Raw genomic sequence first — 20,816 nt, 5'->3', positions numbered from 1 at the left:
CCCTTAGAGCCAATTTTGTAAATCCCTAGACCAAGAACTAACTTTTGATTTACTTTCACAAATGTCCACTGATACGCCTAAACTACAGAATAACAATTATGTACAGAAGGGCCACTCAAGTGTGCCCTGCGTCTTCACGGCCGCCAATTTTTCAGCAAGATACTTTGGGTTTTCAACTTGTTTCTAACCGCTACAATAACATGACATCATAGTAAAATAAATGGTTTGAGCCCGTGAGTTTCGTTACATATTTGTAAATGTAGATCGTCCAGGTTAGTATAATCCTGAGAAGGGCTGTTTTTTTGTTGTTGACTGACGTTTCGACAACCTTTGCGGCATTAACTCTAAAGATGACTACCGCAAAGGTTGTCGAAATATCAGTCAATAACAACAAAAACAGTCCTTCTCAGGACTATACCAACCTGGACGATCTACATTTACAAACATGTAATGACATCACATCTTCGTAATGAAATCAAAAATGATGCATTTATTGCAAACGACAAATTTTTTTAAAAGTTTTTTTGCAGACATGTTTTGACAAACTTATGCCATCTTTAGGGCGGTATAATGATTGAATATTTGAATGGAGTTAATATGTAGAGAAATCTGATACAAGACATGTGTATAGACAAAAGTGATGATGCGGAAGTTATTTACAGTATGTTGTGTTAGAGGTGTTAAATATTTACAAGTTAAAGATAGTATTGACATGCTGAATTTGATTGTTAAGATTATGCTTGAGTTTTTTTTATGTACAATACTTCTTTTAGTTTTAAAGAAAAAGAAGTGTTGGCACTGTTTAATATACAAAAGCATGATTGTGAGTATTTAGATTAGCAGTGAGGTGATGAGAGGAGGTGTTTGAATATGTGAGAGTTTCTATCGGAAGTGGTATGCTCTTCAATCCGTGTGGAGAAGTGGCGGCTGTTTTCGCCAATGTAGCGAGAATTACATGCCGCACAAGAAAATTCTTTAACCACACTGGATTCTAAGAGGAAAGGGACGGGGTCTTTGAAGCGGAAGTTTTTGATTTAAAAAAAGGGAATAGCAGTTTTATGTCGAAGTTTGTGCAGTAACGTCTGACCAAACATAGCTACATAACAGACCCATTGCATGTGATGTTACAATCCCGGTGACGTATACATCTGGAGGACAAGCAAACGCGACATGTAAATAACAAAGCAATATTATTGTTAAGGATGGTTAAATTTTGTGCAATTTATGGCTGTTCGAAGTGTGCTGATAGTGATAAGGAATTAAGTTTTTATCGCATACCAGCTGTGAACACAAATGTGAGCAGAATATTGCAAGATTCACAAAAGGAACGTCGTTCTTTGTATCTTCAAAGAATTCGTCCGGCAGACATTGACGATTCTAAATGCACGTATTTACGAGTGTGTAGCCTTCATTTTGTTACTGGTAAGCCAATGAGTTAAAAAATATTTGTTACGTTCGTTTGTGTCATTTTATACCATTTGTTGTTTTTTTTACAATGGCAGGGAAACCATCGGCTTTAACGGACCAAACTAATCTAAACTGGGCTCCATCTCAAAACCTTGGACATACATATGTCAAAAAAGTTGATGTCGATCGCTATGCTCGTATTTCGGAAAGAAATGAAAAACGAGAAAGAAGTGAATAAATTGAAACAGTACTGTCAGCAGTGACCCAATCGACCTTGACAACCCATCTTGTAGACGAAGAATACGGAGTCACATCAGCAACATCTGCTTCATTCTCAAAATCAGAATCGAACAACAAATATTCACAAACAGAACTGAGTTTGGATAAAATAACTGCAATGAAGAGCGAGATCAATCACTTGACAAAACAAGTGGCATGATGCTTGACGAGAAATCCTTTTTAAATGATGACGAAAAAGTCCTCTTTTAAACAGGCCTGCCAAATTGCAAGATCTTGTCAGCAACACTGGAACTGGTACGCCCCTACCTTATGCATTCTCCCAAATGCTCTTTGTCACCATTTAGGCAGTTGCTTTTAACAGTTATGATACTTCGACTTAATTTAACTGGTGTAGATTTAGCTTATCGATTTGGAAACAACAAGGGAACTGTATCAAGAATTTTCTTACAAGTAATTGATGTTCTTTATAATCGATTAAGCCCTCTTATTCATGGCCTGAGAGGTAAGCCTTAAGAAAGACCTTGTGTATGGATTTTAGAAAAATCTGCCCCCAATGTGTTGCCCTCATTGACTGCTTTAAGATTTTTTGGATCGTGCATTTAATCCTCTTGCGAGGGCACAAACGTACTCATCCTACAAGTACCACAACAAGATTAAGTACTTAATTGTTATCACTCCCCAGAGTACAATGAGCTCTATTTCCAGTGGCTGGAGATCAAGAGTCAGTGACAAAAATTTGACTACGAACAGTGGTCTCCTTGATAATCTCTTACCTGGAGATGAAATCTTAGCTGATAGAAACTTTGATACCCAGGAGTCAGTTCATTTGTACTGTGCAACTATCAAGATGCCAGCTTTTACTTGGGGAAAAAACAGCTCAGTGGCATTGAAGTTGAATAAGCCAGATGAATTGCTAATGTTAGGATTCACGTGGAAAGAGTGATTGGAAAAATTAGTAAGAAATATGCACTTCTGAATTTAACTCAGCCAATTGATTTTGTAAATTCTAAAGAATATGAGCCCATTTCAATTGACAAAATAGTTACTGTTAGCTGTGCACTAATTAACATTTGTAATTCTATCGTACCTCGTGGCTAAATAATATTTTTTTAAAGAATTTTGCATGCATACACTTAAAATTGTACTTATAATATTTATAAGACATTTGATTTCATTATATTTTATTTATTCAATTTTTCTGAGTCTTGAGTATCATTTTCCAGTTAACTCTGGAAGGTGTCCCCTCAACACAAATTTTTTTCTGACTCTATGTTCCTTTATAAAAGTTTGTTATTTTGCAAGATTTGTTCAACAAACAAGTCTTTCTCTGTCCACACAACAAAATCACAGTAGCTCAAACCTGTGCATGAAAACTGAGCCATAACCTAAAAAAGTGAATTTCTATGTATTAAGCTTGTTAAAGTGTTTATATTACGAATTTTACCCCCCACCCTTTTTATTAGCTAAATTGAAAGACATTGATTCAGTGATTTTAAATCTACAATTATAATTGAAATTGGATTGGTGAAAGTGATTTTACGGACTTTCAAAGTCACGATTTCCAGAATTTTTTTTGCGAGCTTTTTGATCGGTATGCTAATGACTTGTGACGTAAAAGTTGAACACATATATCAACATGGCGCATTCTACTAGCAATCTTAATAAGAAACGCGGAAGAAAACGCTGTGTTGCTGGCGAACCTAATCAAATTAGTTGCGCCAATGATTCAAACACCAAAGGAATGTCGATGCATCTGTTTCCCAAAAAAGAAACAGAACCGCAAAGACATATACAATGGGTAAATTTTGTGCGTAAACATAGATCGGGATTTGAGACTTCCTCTACCTCGTGTCTGTGCTCTGCGCATTTTGAAGGTTCTTGTTTTGACCTTAATTTGAGCGTACAAGTCAAGCTCAAAAGAGCGTTGAAGAAAGATGCTATCCCAACCATTGACGTAGCTGGGATTCCTGAACCATTACAGGACGAAATAACCGATCGAAAGCGAAGACAAGTAAGTTTAAGCTTGTTTACGTTAATTTTTCTTTTTTCATATATGTAAATTCGATTTAAATTTTGTAGATCATTCAACATACTCTCCATAAGCCATCGCTGAAGGAAACATATTCTTTCGATGAGGAAGTACCATCTACTAGTGATGGAGCTGAGCATGTTGAAGTATGCACTGGTATAAGGTTTTTATTGTTTACTCTTGTTTCAAACCATTAAACTGCATGTCAACTTATATAGTGCATCCATGCATCTCCTATTTGGTTTTCATCTAGGCATATTTCCTGACCATTCTAAACTGAACCAGCAAAGAAGGTCAACATTCTCTACAGTGCACAAGTTAAAAGACCTTTCCATAATCGCCCCTCTGATGTATGTAACCTTTTGTGTTACCACTTGGATATGCTTTCCAGGTAAAGGCCGAGTATTCTCCCATCCCATAGACCCACAAAACCATCGCATCAGCCATTCGTATGCCACAACTCTCAAGTACCTGAAGTAAATAAAAAGGTTGGACTAATTATTGTTGATGAAACAATGTTGATGATAACATTGTTTCTCATACAATTTACAATCTTACATATTTAATGATTGTGATGCTTGGCGGCGATAAGCACGTTCCTATCTCTCAATAGTGGCCCGACGTTTTCAAGGACAGCTTCATGAACTAAAGGCCCAAAATTGGCATGCTGTGTTATGCATGATATTTTCTCAATGCTGCCATCGAATGTTATTTTCTGCAAAGCTGGTCCTATTTCCTTACAGCATCTGTACTCTAATGCGCCTTCTAACAAAGCGGTATGACAGCATTGACAATTACACCTGAAACGTGGGAGCATTGTGGTTTATAAAGTAACTTTATATATATTACAAACAGGAGAAAACAACAACTTACCATTCACCGAGTGGAATTACGCCATCATTCGTTGTTCTAATGTCGCAGGGAGAAATCCATCGGGATGATCTGGAGTATGCACTTCATAACCATCTCCTGCGAGCGGAGCGGTTTATCGTCATATGCGAAGTCGTTTAAATGCTCGACATAACCCACGGATTCCGAGCTCGAATCAGATACGCATTCAGAGATCGAATTTGAATTATCTGAGCACTGATTTAAGGCCATACTTTCCGGAAAACTTGTTTTTTAATATTTTATTGAAAATACTGTCAATATTTGTTTTTAAGACAAGAAAAACGACAACAAAATCACCTCCTATAATATAATATTATATTGACAGAAACAGACGTGTTCAACTATCTACGTCACAAGTATCAATATGGCGTCGTAAAAAATTCACAAATAGTACCCGAGTTTGAGGGAAAATTAAGGAACTTATATTTATCTGTTTAAGTCAAGCGACATGTCATAGTTCTTCAAATAATCCAAATTTTCAAATAATCTCATAAAAAAAGGGGGGGGGCTAAAATTCGTAATATAAGCACTTTAAGCGAATTTATTAAAACAAGTCTTTTTCTGTCCTCACAACAATATCACATTAGCTCAAACCAGTGCATGACAACAGAGCAATATCTTAAGAAAGTGAATAGCTATACATTAAGCTTGCTAAATGAAATTAGAATAATTTACAAATGTACTTACTTGATAGTAATATGCATGAGTTCTTTTAAGTTGTTTTGTGCCATCACTTTTTACTTCAATGCAAAACAACCTGTCATCTGTTGAAGTGTCAATCGTCTAATCTTTATGGAAAAATGGACACTATCAAAACCGAATCAAAAGGTGATGTTCCCAATGAAACATAAGCACAATGAATAACAAACCTTTATTTTACAAATCCCAGTGCCACAACATTGGCAAAAGACAAGTACATCTGGAGAAGCACCAAGAAATCCATGTGTCAAAATGAATCCAGAATCCACTGTTTGTTACTGAAACATTTTCATGGTTTGTGTTTAGCCATTTTTGATATTTGTCTCTTGCCAACTCTTCATGATGGCAACCCCATCTTGTTGCTGCAGTTGAAAATTTCTTCAGCTCTGAATAGGAAATGCTTGTGATAAGACTCTTGGAAGGTGAATCTCTGTTGGTGCAACAAGCTGCTTTGAACCTTGAAGCAGTCACTCTTCCAGCACTAAATCGAAACCAAAGAGGAGATTTGCTTCATCTCTAGTTTTTTCTTCTACAGCTTTTTGCTGTTCAACTGCAACATTAAAGCAGTCCAGTTTCCACATTGATAATTCCAGCAAAGTTTCAAGTGATTTGTCAATAGTGTTGGATCATGAAGATCACTCGTGACTGGTAGCAAGTCAAAGTGCAAGGCTTTATGTGCATAGCAATCAGAATATGGATATACTAAAAAAAGTATTGCTGGTTTTGATGAGGAAGAACTAGTAGTTTTAAAATATTTATCCAATTCTGACGATGATGGGCAGAAACTAGATTTCTTTGCAGTTTTCCTTCGCATATCATATTAAATTTACTAAATTTGATATTCTTTTCTTTAGCGTATGGCACAGCCTTGACAGCACTTGGAAGGACCCAGCATGCCTTCGTTTTAGTCACAGTTAAAGAATCTCGTCTTCGTGCACCAGCTTCAACAGCCCACAGAAGTGAAACGACGTGAGAGCAGCTTTCACCTATTCCTGTCATACCATCGCAGTGCGCTGTTAATACTTTGGCGTTCTTTTCGCAAATAACCTAAGGAGCAAGTGGCTTCTCCTACATTCTTTAAGACTGATTAACCTGGTGTAGTGAAAAAAGAAACAAGGCGTTCAGTCTCATTGGAGAACGAGGGCAGCCAATGTGTAATGTTTTTGTGACAACTGAGAAGCATTTACCTTAGCAATAAGCAAGCAATGATCGTCATATTTTTTCACCAACACTTCACGCACCCACCCATTCCAAAATTTTGATAACTATTAAGACTCTTATGGTTTTTTAACTGCTCTTTCGTGCACAGACTAAACGAAAATAATAAATACACGCCAAAATCAATGTAGCTTACAGCAGGCCACAGATCGATATCGTCGTGCCATTGATTTTTCGGTATTTCGTACAGATCATCTCCATTGCAATGTCCTAATTTCATTTTGTAACGCGCTTTACTATCCTTACACTGAATGTTTTCTTTATATCCAGGCAAAAAACCTTTTTTTACCTATAAAGCGCTGACTTTATGTTACTAACCATATTAACAAAAAGTGTGCACATGTGCTTGTCCTCTAGATGCTCCACCACCAAAAATTGCTAAAGCGTGCGTGACGTCAATGTGTATCATATTTCTTTATATATTAACTCCATTCAAATATTCATTCATTATACCGCACTGAAGATGGCATAAGTTTGCGAAACATGTCTGCAATAAAAAATTTAAAAAAAGATGTCGTTTACGTTAAATGCATCATTTCAATCGTGCTATTACGAAATTAAGGAAATCAAAAATATTTTAATATAAGAAATGACGTTGGGTCATTTTAATGGTTGGGCGCAAGTGAAAAGCACTAAATATCTTGCTGGATTATGGCAGCCAATATGCGCGGCACAACATGCGTGAGGGCATCAGATATTCAGACACAAGTGACTCTTCTGTATATTCTATATTCTGTGCCTATACCATCTGTGTTTAAACTCAATGACACATATGAATGTAATCAGAACACACCTTGCAAATGTAGATTATCAAGAAAAATCTTAAAGTTACGAAAAGCCACTTTTTTCCATACATCTCAATTGTATTAGAAACATCTAAATAATACATGTTTCATCGAACAACAGGACATTGACATGGCCATTTGTTAGTGACACATGACTAAAAGATCAGTTCCTGCATGATGATCTTGTTAATACAAATAAATATAAGCTATTTAGGGACGATTGCAAAAACAAAGCACATGGAGAAGTTTGTTTTATATGTGTATAACTCAAAAAGATGTGAAATTTAACAAACCTTTATATTGATGAACATCGAGTTAAGTTCAAAACGCTTACCACGAAATTTAAAAATATCATTTAAGCATGTTCATACCACAATACAGATGCCGATCATATTACATTGAAACCTCTGTTACAAATTTCACAGTCTATGTTTTTAAACCCTGCTATCATTATGACAGGACATATCAATGAAGTTCATAGATACAGCAAAAATTTTAAGTCACAAATGAACACAGCAATTTTTCTAACAGCTATGAATATCGATGTGAATGATGGCTTAAGTTCGTGTCATCATATTATTACACAGAATAACTGAATAAAAGAATATTTGATTATTTCTTTTCATTAAAGTTTGTATTAAACAATGCTTCTCTAACATTAATTGGCTGGTGTGGAATCAAATCATTCTTGCTTTAAAACAGACTTCATTTGAACATAACTGTATGGGCGAACGGAAGATTGATAATTGTGTAGGCTAGAGTTCGAATTTTCATGATTAGCCAATTTAAGCTCTTTTAAAATCCATTGTTTTCTATTACATCACAACATGTATATTTAAGTATGAGCCCGCCCCCAAAAATTAACAATCAACCTACACCCATTTAAGTATATATACATGCACTGCAAATAACGTCAAATGTTTAAAGTAAGCTGTACTAAGGTTGCATTTACACTATACCGGATTCGCTCATCACGACATCTTCATTTGCTTTGAAGGGATAACTGTACGGATTAAAGGCTAATTAAGTTGGTAAAGTTAGTCCATTTGGTTGTGCTTCCGACTTTGAACAAATTCACTGCCTTTTAGTACAAAGGAAATTCAACCTGCTACGATAGTAATTTGGTATAGTGTAAACAGGGCCTACGTAATCTATGATAATGCGTTATTATAAACATTTTTTGCTGATATTGTTCAAAGTTGGCATATCTATGACATAAACAAAAACCATATGCCGTATCTTTGCTTTACATAACAATTTATTCTTAAGATGATTTAACTTCCGTGACACAAAATAATATGCCACGTATCGACTCAAAAGATATACATACACTGCTTAATCTGCAAAGAACGTCAATTTCGAAAACCTGAAACTTAAATCGTCAATCAGTTAAAGGTTTGTAAGACAAAATAAACTGAATCATTATGTGTTTTTACGATGTATAAATCAGTCCATAAATGTAAATTAATTGCGATCTATTAAGCTTTTTATACATTTTGAATTAATTATAATCTTGCTATAATGCCAGAAAATATATTCATTATTGATTACCTGATTCATTATTGAAGTATTGTATAATTGTGCAATATGTGCTATTTTACCAACTTTGTGATATGATTCAATGGTATATATGCCTCACAAGGCAAATTTATTTTGAAAGAGTAATTCTACAGCTAATGTTGAACTGTTCAAATATTTGAGTTATTTTATAAGTATAGAAATATCGACAAGCAAAATAAGCAAATCCGTTTATTAGTGATATAAGCTTGTATCGCTTTTTGTATATATGGTCTATGAATTTGAAGATTTTCGCGATGCAGCAATGCTTCTCGCTTCCGTTGGTTTTCGTGACAAAATCTGCCAATTGTTTTTGGTTATTTCATAAAAGTAATGAGTTAATGAGTATATACGCACTGCAGAAACATAAAGTCCTTTTACGGCATAAAGCATTAAAACTTACATTTTTTGCACAAATCAATCAATTTGCTCTAAATTTAAAATCAAGCACATGGAAAACAATAAAAATCATAAGCAATATCTATGCTTTACATAACAATCTATTCTTAAGATGATTCGAATTCCGTGGCATAAAATAATTTGCCACGTATCGACTCAAAGGATAAAGATGACGCTCAACAGTATAAACATGAAAACCTGAAAGTTTTAACCATCAATCAGTTAAAGGTTTGTAAGACAAAACACACAAAATCATTAGGCGTCTTTTAGATGCTTACGTACTGTGTATAAATATGATCATTATTAGCTACTAAGTACTCTTATGCAACGATTTTGTATGCAATTATTTTGTTCATTTGGCTACCATACCATTTGCAAATTTTATAACAATTTTTATAAATGGCATGTTAGAAATTATTAATCGTTTTATCCACATTGTATATTAAAGAATGTTATATGCAGTGCGGTGTTTGAAATTAGATGAAGATACGTGCTTCGCACTTTGCTGGACAGTTGAAGCAATTGTCTCATGAACATGAAATATTCAGGTGACTCAACGGGATTCGAACCCATGACCTCTGCGATGCCGGTACAGTGCTCTAACCAACTGAGCTATGAGGTCATGGGTTCCAATCACGTTGAGTCACCGGAATTTTTCAGGTTCATGAGACAATTGCTTAAATTGTTCAGCAAAATGCGAAGATCGTATTTTCATTTAATTTCAAACACCGCACTGCATAAAACATTCTTTCATATGACATTCCTTTCACGAAAAAACATGATCCAAACAAAATTGACCTGCTCTCCACTGTGTGACTTCAAGTACACATGCAAGCTAGAAGACAACTTTATTTTATTTTAATGCCTATAACGTGAAAAAAAGACGTACCAAGTTTCAAAGTCGTCCGCAAAACATTTCAGAAGATATTTAGGGTTATAATCGGTAGAAACGCGTAATTCGATGACCATTGCTAAAACGCCGTGAGATTGTTTAAGTTTGGGAACTGGGAAAGGGTGATGTATTAGTTGACATAAACAAGCATCGTTCTTATATCGTTCTACGACTTGCATGCAGTGTTTGCACGGCTTTTGGTAGTTTGCTATTACTGTTTTATATTTATCAAAAATTAATGCATTCTTCTGAAGAAGCCGATTATGGTATTATCATCAATAACAATGAGGTACAACCTTACATGTTTGAGCCTTTGGCCAACGCGCAAGGTGGTCATAATGATGACAATTCTCCGTCATCGGAAAGCGAAGATAATTACATTCACAGAATTGGAAATGTTGAATGGTTAGTTGCATTTTATTGATGCTTCATTGTTTTTCCTAAAGTAAAAACAATGTTCTTATCTTTTAGGTGTGAGTGTGGCTTTTGTGTGGTCATGAGTACAGGACGGGAAAGCATATGTTGCCAAGAGGTAAACAATACTGATCCTCTGATACATGGCGATCATATTTGTACCACACAAGAGGAAGAGTTTGCCACAGTGTGTACAAACGAAGCTGTCGTAAAAACAGCTATGGTCATGTGCACACATGACATTAGACCTATGCCTGGGAGTGAAGAAAACGAGTGAGGGTCTGATCCAATGTAGTTATTGCTCATCGTCGACGTGCTTTCTGTATCAGACCATACAGCGCTATCCTCAAAATGCTCAATTTCACATAACGTCGTCTGTGTGCTGTGATTTTTTGTTGAAATTTACTCAACCTCCGTACTTTAGCATAAATTATCGTATTGCTGGATTTTTCACAAAAATCAAAACGGCCGAATTGGAAAGTCTATACCTCTACTTATCATATTTTGCACTTTTGTTTGAGTGGTTCTTGACCTTACGTGTTTTTGCGGACGGATTGTTTTGTCTGCTTGGCATTTCACATTGCGCTTCTAAGGTACAAGGAATTTTCTATGAGTTAAAATAACAAAGAAAAGATCAAACGACATTAGTCTGAATTAGTTACCACTGTATATGTTTGTGTTTCGCTGTCTACTTATATTTTGACATCTTTTATTTTAGACAACTTCCTTTGAGGTAAAACGCACAAACATTTCGAGCCGATGTCGAAATGTTGTCGTCGAAGCCTACAAGAAAGTCATCATGTTCTGAAAGAACGTCATCAATAATGTAAAATTATAAAATTGTCCTCAATTTGGTAATTCTAATAGTTTAGTTTTTGATAAATGTAAACAAATATTGCTAACTATAACTATAATAATTACCTCTTGCCTTCGTCTCTTCTCAAATGCAGTTCTAACATTTGTTGGCTGCTTCGTTTTAGATGCTACGCTTGTGGGTTCCACAGAGTATTCAAAAATCGTGGGTACAGCATCCTTCCTAAGGCGAAGCCGTCCTGCTGTCCATCCTACTGATTGCATCGCTTCAAAATTTTGCACGAAGCACAAACTCTCGAAAAGTTTAGAGCACAATTTTCAGCTCTTGTTTGGTTTAAATTTTTGCGTCGGATCTTTTCACTCCAAATATCTTGCATGCGCTTGTTTTCGGGAAACGAAAAAAGAAACCTTTTGCTGCGTTTCGTGGCTCTTAGAAGAACTGTTTTTACAATTAAATGCGGCACAATAAACCATATTTTCAATGCTAAATTATTGTGTTGTTCATGCAGGCAAAGAAGTTATCAATATATTTTGAACGAAGCGCGCAATTGACCGCGTTTAGCGAATGCCAACTATTTCGTCACAACGACCTTTTTCCAGTCGGTAGCCGTCGTTAGCTCGTCGGGCATATTCAATACGTTATCAGTAAAACATCAACTTTAAACCTCAATATTTTCAAAAATATTTATCCTTTGAGTCTCAAACTTTGGTGAACTATTAGTTGGAGTGTCCTTTCATAGCTCAGTTGGTTAGAGCACTGTACCGGCATCGCAGAGGTTATGGGTTCTAATCCCGTTGAGTCATCTGAATTTTTCAGGTTCATGAGACAGTTGCTTAAATTGTCCAGCAAAGTTTGAAGATCGTATCTTCATTTAAGTTAGTCATATACAAAATATTCAATTTTTTTCATTTTTAAAGATGATTATAAGAAACTATCAGTATTTGAAAGACTTTAATGAAGGAAATTAACTAATGGAAAAAATATTTCGAAAATCACTAATTACACTAATTATCGAACATGGCGGCGACTAATTAGCCAATAAATTAACTTTGCTGCGAACATGATATCTTGGGAACCAATGATCCAAATTCAACGAGTAATGTTGTTTTTGAAAGCTTACAGCATAATATAACTAGCCTTCAACATACGAAATTTCAGGCATCTCTGACAAATAACAAATATAATATGACAACAATTTGCTAAGCAAAAACAAAACAAGGTATGTTTGTGATGATGTGTTGGTATGTTAAGGATGTTAAATTGTTTGTTAGAAATCATGAGACTATAGTTTAAATAGAATACATATTTGAGTCGTTTTAAAAGTATGGAAATATTGTTAGACACTCGGCTTATTATTGCTGTAGTCTTGTACTGCTCGTTAAATGTATATTTTCTGAATGTGGAAATTTGCTAATTTTTAAAATGTTGCAATTGTGTTTTGTTTCATTTTGTTCTTACGTTGAACTCTGCGAAATGCTTTTTTTCTTAGCATTTGCTAATTAGCGTGTTTGCTTTATCAAACAATGTCTGTAAAAAGTGGTGTTTGGACAGTTCTGTGCCTATTCAACTTGATAGGGTTTGTATAGTATTTAAAAAAAGCAAGTTAAAAGTATAGTACTTTTAATCTTTTTATATCTAGTACTTGTCAATCGGTTTATACTTGCAATACTTAAGTATCGCTCAATACAAGAATTTTACTACTTTTAGTAATGTTGCAATTATCTTTCGTTTCCATTGGTTCTCTTTACAAAATTTGCTGCCTAATCTTTTAAGGAGGCTACATACAGTTAGAAAATAGGGAACTATTGAAAATTTGGATGCGCATAATGTGCTCATGTCGAGTGGATATTTTTTTACAAAAACGACTGTCCGCGCTGACATTATTGAAGACTTTTTCGTTTTTACATCGGTAAATTTTTTAAAAATTCGTGTGGATGCTTATTAAAACAAAAAATAAAACATATGCATAAAAAGCACCTCCCTGAGTTGCACTTCTTTCAATTATTCTTAAATTTCGATATCTTGTAACTCGTGTCAAATTATGCATTATATTCAAATGACAAATGTATTCTTATTGTTGTGTGTATTGCGCAAATAGCGTTTTAGTTTAGCGTTTACGGCAAACGGCAATCCTAAATGATCCATTTTTCAATGAGGTTTGTTGTTTCGAATTTAATACATAGTTTCCATTTGTATTTTACAATTTGCATTGTCAGGAGATGTATTTCTTGTTTTATTAAAACGCTGTTGATAGCTAAATAGGCATATTCATGATTGATATTCACTTAAAAGAATTACTATGCGTCACAAAAGTCACAAGTTGTAATAGAAATACACAAAAAAGCTTGCAGTACTTTACCTACAACAAAAAGGGCCTCCTGCCCTTAAAACCTGAACTGCTAAACGCAACGTAAACGGCAAAGCCGTCATCACGCCTCGACGAAAATTTGAGCTCTTATGATTTTTCAGCGCCAAAATAATTCGCTAGCCAATCAGATTTTTTAGCGGTTTTTCATTTTTGCCTGCACGTTTGTCTGCCGTACCTTGTTTTTAAAATGGTGGACGTTAAGGATTTTTTTGCTTGGGTAATGATCGAAGTTCCATATCATCTTACAAATATACTTTACAGAAAACCAAGTTTGAGAAAGCAATTTCTTGGACGAAATACGAAAGAAATAATACTCATGGAAGCATATTATATGTCGTGAATACTAAGATCTCTCACGAGCAGATGAAATTCTTCTTTTCATTACCGTTACAAAATACAAACGAAGTACAAAAAGCCATTGCTTTGTTTGCTTTGTCGTTCTGGTAGTCTTTGCAGCAATGAGAATTATAACACGTTATTCCGAAGTAGTAATCTAGTTACTGTTTGATTCAGCCATTTTGTATTGATTTTTTGCATTTTGTGAGTTAATTTTCACACGTAGAAAACAAATATACCCAGTCACACGAAATTTTTTAACTCGAAAATTATCGCTTTTGGCCCAAAAATTTGCAAATGGAAAACCGGCTTAATCAGTACGAAAAAAAGCGTATACGTATAGAGCAAATTGTCTACAACTAAGGTTAGAGAACATTGAAGGTTCCGTTTGTACAATTAGTTCTTCATTTGTTGCTGTTTTGCTTTATGTGAGCTGTTTTATAAATTTAATATACGACCTGTTGATGAAATAAACGAGTGGAACAAAATACCGTCCATTTTTTCTACCCTTCTGATATAATTAACAGCATTCATGTGATTTAAGTCTGGTCTAAAATATTACAGAAAAGCATTTACTGAATGAGCCTTATTATTTTGAGCGATGTTAATTGGAGCTAAGCTGAGCTAAACTGAAGTCAAATGCATATTATTAACAAAATTTACATGAAAGTGCATCGTATGAAGCTTTTGTGAAGGATTCTTGTTCATTCATTTTTTCAAATATAAATAGAATCATTTAGGATGTATCTAGTAAGAACAAAATGCTAATACCTTCTCCTCCAGCAATAATATAAATGAAAAATTTCTCAATTCTGATTGGTTATAAGAATGGCAGTCTTTGAAAAACTCACTTGCGCATGTTTATGCCGAATTGCACTCGAAACCATGTTATTACATAAACAAATAACAAATTCTTTCATATTTAACCCAATACCAGTAGCCTGAGGCACAGTTACGTAAGATTGATTATGATGCCAACACAGAGTCGTAGCTATATTTGTAAAAGAATTTATTATTGTGGAACACACGTACATCAATATCCTTCCTCCTCCAGTGCTCTCTTGTATTTTAAAACAAAATTTAATAAAAATTATGACGTAAAGTCAAACTTTCTAACAATTTTATTCAAAAATTATAACATTTGGCGTGTAGCACATAAAAATATCTTTAAAGTATCAATTATTGGAATGTTTTCCTTGTAACGGACATCCTTCAATGAATTATGACTGACGTTTATGCTTAAAAGCTCAAGAGCAGCTCAAAATATTTTGTTCAAGCTTTACATAATACAGATTTTTTGAGCAATATAACCATCTAGGCAGGTTTAGACGATGTGTTGATGCTATAGGATTAATATATATATTTGTTGTGTCGACATAGATTTCGCTTGCAAAGTTTTGTGCAATGAACATCATTTTGTATGCGAAATTTCATAGCGGAGCATGAATATTAACATTTGCCTCAGTTGGCAGCGAAATCCTACATTCCTGCTAATATATTTCAATGGACAAAAAATCTGTTGCCATAAGGCGCCATACTATTATTTACTTTATCATAAACAAATGCTTGGGGCTTTTCAGTTTATGATCATTGATCATTCAATCATTAGACTGTTGTACTTTATTTTGTTTAAGATTTGAGAAAACTAACATTGATTACATAAGAAGCTACTCACTAAAACCTGTGATTTTGAGTCTTCTGATCCATGAAGCTTTTTATTTTGACAATTTGACCGGAATGGTATTAAACCTTAGTATTTTACATGCGTGAAATGTTGTCCCATGTCACATATTGTCCCCTTTTCTAACTGAACACTTCATGTAGAGATGTAAAGGTGTGTTAATCTACGACGCATACCAGATTGTTTGCCATAAATTCCAAAGGGCTATTGATGTATGAAAAGCATTTTCTAAAAAGTTAAAATGTCTTCCAATGTATGCAGATAAACGTTGAAATTAGGCAAAACAGCAAAGTATTATTCATGATCACCATATAATTTTTCTGATGATCATTATAAAATCTACAATAAATTATTTCAGATTTACATTTAAACGAACTTTGATCATATGAAAAGATATTTATCATAACCAGTAAGCATGACACATGAACCAAATTTAACATTCATGTAATTATATAATTAAAGACATGTTGGTTACATTCTGTTTGTATTTGATAGTACAATGCTACTAGTTATTGCTATATAGCACACCTTGCAGAAGATAACAGTCAAGTGAAATGCCTAATAAACATTCATGGTATTAAGCTGTCCTTAAATGCAAATTTTCACTCTGATAATTATTGCTTAATCTTTGGCAGAAAAAAATTTTGAGTTTTTTCTCAAAAGGTGAATTTGCTGGCACTGATGTGGAGATGGGTAAAGGGTTACAATAAACTTGCATGGTTTGAAGTCTGAGCTTTTCTATATCTATGAACTGTCACTTGTAGTACCAAGACTCGAGCTATTACCTAGCGCGCACGACTTGGTAATACAAAACAGATTCGGTCATTCTTTGTTTCGGTTCGTTGTTTCATATTGTGGTTTCATATTGTAAGAAAGTTTATCCAGTGGTAAGTAATTAATTGCTTCCATTTGACAAATTCATTTAATGCCTTGCTAACTCCTTACTAGAAGGCTCATATGTTCAGCCATAAGTCGTATTTTTTGTTGCGTGGTATTACCGTAATTGTTTAGCATTCTCACGTAATTTTACCTCAATCAGTAATGAGACAAATTCTCTGAGTTTGTATTGGAATAGGAATCTACCTACTACGCATTGTCTTGCAACACGGAATCATTACAATTAAATCCAAATGAAAATCAAATAGTGAAATTCTATTATTTAGAAGACCAACATAAGATATTTCATTTAAAATTTGTACGATAGCAGCTAGTAAAATCAATACTGAAAACTATAATGTTATTTTGCACTTTCAATTTTAGCACAATTATAAAGATATGGCAATGCTACATTATAACGATATTCACTGGCAAGTATTATTTCCTATTGGTTTCTGGTCACTTTCTTTTATTATTCTTATTTCCATGGTGCATGGTAAGCAAATTAGGTATAAATCATGTAAGCTTCGGCATTTAACGCAACCGAGTTCTAAAAATCTCAGATTTCTGTATCGGTGAGAAAAGTCTGTACGTTACTCGAAAATCCAAATATTTGTTTGGAGAGTGAAACAAGTCACAGTTTGAATTTTAACATAACAAATTCCCTAATCTTTTCTTTTGATTGTGCTAACGTTCACGACACACTTCCTCTATTTTAATTGTATATTATTTAAAATATTCTTTTCTTCAATCCTCTCAGTCTATTCTTGTTCACGTAAACATATGTAACCAATCATAAGGTTTATGTCATATTTCACTGTTATTCACCGTTATCTGCATATGAAAGTATTCCTTGAATGCTTTTCGCTCCTTTCACTGCTGTTGCCCGTTTAGGTCTGTACTCTCTTGCTTCTGTGTTTAACTTGACTTGTTTTCCTATAACACAATGCAATTTCAGTCGATAGAGAATCTGTATTCCAGATAACATATTGCTGAAAATTTACTAACTACATTCACAAGCACCAATTTCAGACCATACTGCGTCACAATTTAATTAAGAATTAATCTGAGCATTCGTAATCAACTCTACAAACTCTCAAATTTCATGGCAATAGCAGCCACCATCTGTATGTACTAGTACCGATCATGGAGTAACTTGGTCTATCACAAATTTTCAGATAAATCATTTGCACACGCGCAGTGTGCTTAAACATGCACAGTCATCTCGATCAGCTGCCCAAGTCCATGGACAATTACCAACTGCATCTACTAGCACCGATTTTGAAGTAAATAACATGCTTGATAGCAATTTAATAGAGAAATCATCTTTTTTATGTCCTCGAGCATGTGCAGTCCAGTCGATTAATTGTTCAAAGTCATGGCAACGGCCAACTATATGTACTTGCACTGTGTTTGTGGCAGTTAGCTCACTTGAATCATATGGGTATGCGTGGTAATAATGTCAATCACATTTTAACTTTAGCAAGCCTTTGAATTTATGTATATATCTACAAATTAAAAATTTCATATTGTAGATGTCAGCTAGCAGTTGAAGCTCGGTGCGATTAGTTATGCATTGGCTTAGGAATTCCAGACTTTGGTTACAACCGCACTTTCCCTACATTACTCTAGCAAAGCATATCGCATGGAATCTTGCTATTTCCATTCGCAAGTAGGATAGCGTGAAGGGCCAAAAAATCCTACCGAAACGTTAACATGCCGCGATCTAGTGTCTTACGCCTAAGAAGGTATTGGAAAACATGAAACGAAACAGGATTTTTTGCTTTCAAATTTATGTTTTTTCTTACTTAAGTTTTTCTGATAAAATAAACCAAGCAATGCTCGAATTAACTTCTTTTGACACTTATAATTTAAGACAACCTTAAACAAGTTTTGTAAAATTTTTATTATCTTACTTATTCAACTCTCTCATTTACTGTTTCTCATGTTTTACAAGCAAACCATCCATGGCCTTCATGGGAAACAAAGATTGTCTTGCTCCCTTAATTAGCATAGACAATACTTACACAAAGAGGCGTAACTAAAATGTTAATTGGGAGTTGCGCCTCTGCTTACACAAAGATTTAAAATAATATTATAAAGATATTTAGAAGGCATAACAGCAATATTTCAGAGAGTGTAAGAGGAAAATTAGTTGCTTCCTTGCAAACCTTAACTATAAATCACTTGACCTAGGAGCTACGGAATTTTTCATTGAAATTAATCAAATGGCAACTCGTTGGCATTCACAATTTAGGCCATATATCGAGCCGTTATATTTCACAAACCAGCACAGCTTTAATTGTGATGTAATCATTTCCTTCTAAGGGAGCACTCCCACAGACATTCTACAATCATTCTGTTAAGTTATAAATTGCTCATTTCATGTAGTTATAGCACTAAATTTTTACAAAATGCAAATCATTCTCACAATCCACAATGTATATAAATATATATTGTTGGTTATTTTTATGTACATTAATTTTAACAATTTCCTTTTCACAGTTTGCAAGGTGTAATTGTGAAAATTCAAGCTTAAACAAATATTTTAAAGTGGAATTAGAATGAGAGGATTTAACATCACTCATAATTGGCTATTGCTATGATGAAATTCATGAGTATGTTTAACCAGTCTTTAAAGCATTATACAGTGCATAAGAAAATTGAACTCAATTTATATTCATTTCTTTTATTTTGCTGTAGACGAGATACTAATGTTTGACCAGATGAGATCATTCCCTTAGATGCGACAAATGCTTACATTTTTCCCTTTCCAGCTGTTTAAATTTAGACTTTTCTTCTGCCCTTTCAAACTGTTTTGTTTTTCCATGCTAAAATTTTGGCATGAACTTACACAAATAACTACAATCCCCGTCTCAACATTAAAGAAATTTCCAAGGAAACAGAGAAACTGTCATAATTCCTTCCATGATTGTGTTGGATTTAGAAAATGTAATCCTGAATCGGTAGCAACTATAGCTGGATACAATTTTGTCATAATGTCCTACCCATTTAGCTTACAAATCTTTTGCATTATACACTCTCAAAACATGGTTGTAGTTTATGTATTTAGATGCTTAACTCAAAACTTAGAAAGTGATTACATTCAAAATACAGAAACAGTTAAAGTAATAAAAACAAATAAGAAAAGAGGGAGAATACATACCTGCATTTGACGAGTGCAAAAAACAGTTTTCGTATTCAGCACAAGAATGTGTAGCATGAATACACGTACATCGTTTTTTGTTGACTCTAGTTTCTACATAATGCCACTTATAATCACATATTGGCAATCTAAGATAATTTTTTTATCTTTCAATATTTTAAAATATAAAACGTTGGAATAGATGGGAATGGTTTAATAATACAGTTTTATTCACTGCACTGACCGAAATTTATTTCACAAGCGCCCCTCCCGGGATGTAATGTTTTCCACAATAACAACCAATAACACCAACCCTTTCTTGACAGCTCTTATCAAACTTAGCAAAACAAATTCCCTAATCTTACAAATTTTATTGAAATGTGCTAACTTTCACAACAATTGCATACTGAAAAATCAGAATAAACAATACATCTGGATTCGTTAGTCACACAGTTTTAACTGAAAAGTTATATTGCTTACTGTGTATATACCAATAACAAAAATTTGGAAAATTTTGGTTCGAAGTCACAAATATTAGTAGTCTAATCCATATCTCGCTTTCACAGAAATTTTCTCGTAATCCATGTTGGTGCTTATTTAAAATAACATTCTTGTTAAATGTATTAGTCACCGCTGACCATATACCAAATATGGTAATATGAGCAAAAAACGTTCGTTGTACGTATATATATCTCTAGTAGAGCTAATGTGAAGAACTATCTTGTAAAACTCGTGTTTCTTTGTTAAGCAAAAAAAATCGTTCTAAACTTTTCTCGTTCTATTGGCATATTTAACAGGTTATGGCCCAGGCAGCGTTAGCGAAGTTTGTTTAATAAAGAATAAGTTGGTATAATTTATTAGAAATTGAATTATCTGATGAGATGCTGTGTGATCGACTTCTGGGTCCTCTTAGAGGTCACAGATTGAGACAAATGGTGAATGAAAATTTAGTGAAGGGATTCAATTTTGACATGAAGAAGAATCTATAATTCTGTGATGAATGTGCAAAAAGAAAGCTTCAGCGTAATTCGTTTCCTCATGGTGAAGCGAACAGAGCATCTGATC

General features: G+C 34.2%; 1 long non-coding RNA gene across 1 annotated transcript; it reads left to right on the top strand.

Annotated features, from left to right (window-relative positions):
• The first annotated feature begins 1,131 nt into the window (after nucleotides 1-1,131).
• Nucleotides 1,132-19,007, top strand: LOC124436757. Its single transcript, XR_006945469.1, has 4 exons — nucleotides 1,132-1,205; nucleotides 10,634-10,638; nucleotides 15,307-15,319; nucleotides 18,998-19,007. It is a non-coding gene; the product is annotated as an uncharacterized LOC124436757 (long non-coding RNA).
• The last annotated feature ends 1,809 nt before the right edge of the window (nucleotides 19,008-20,816 follow it).

Source organism: Xenia sp. Carnegie-2017, unplaced genomic scaffold, assembly GCF_021976095.1.
Source record: "Xenia sp. Carnegie-2017 unplaced genomic scaffold, XeniaSp_v1 HiC_scaffold_16, whole genome shotgun sequence".
In the NCBI taxonomy this organism is placed as follows: domain Eukaryota; kingdom Metazoa; phylum Cnidaria; class Anthozoa; order Malacalcyonacea; family Xeniidae; genus Xenia; species Xenia sp. Carnegie-2017.
This window is presented reverse-complemented; position numbering and strand designations above follow the sequence as displayed.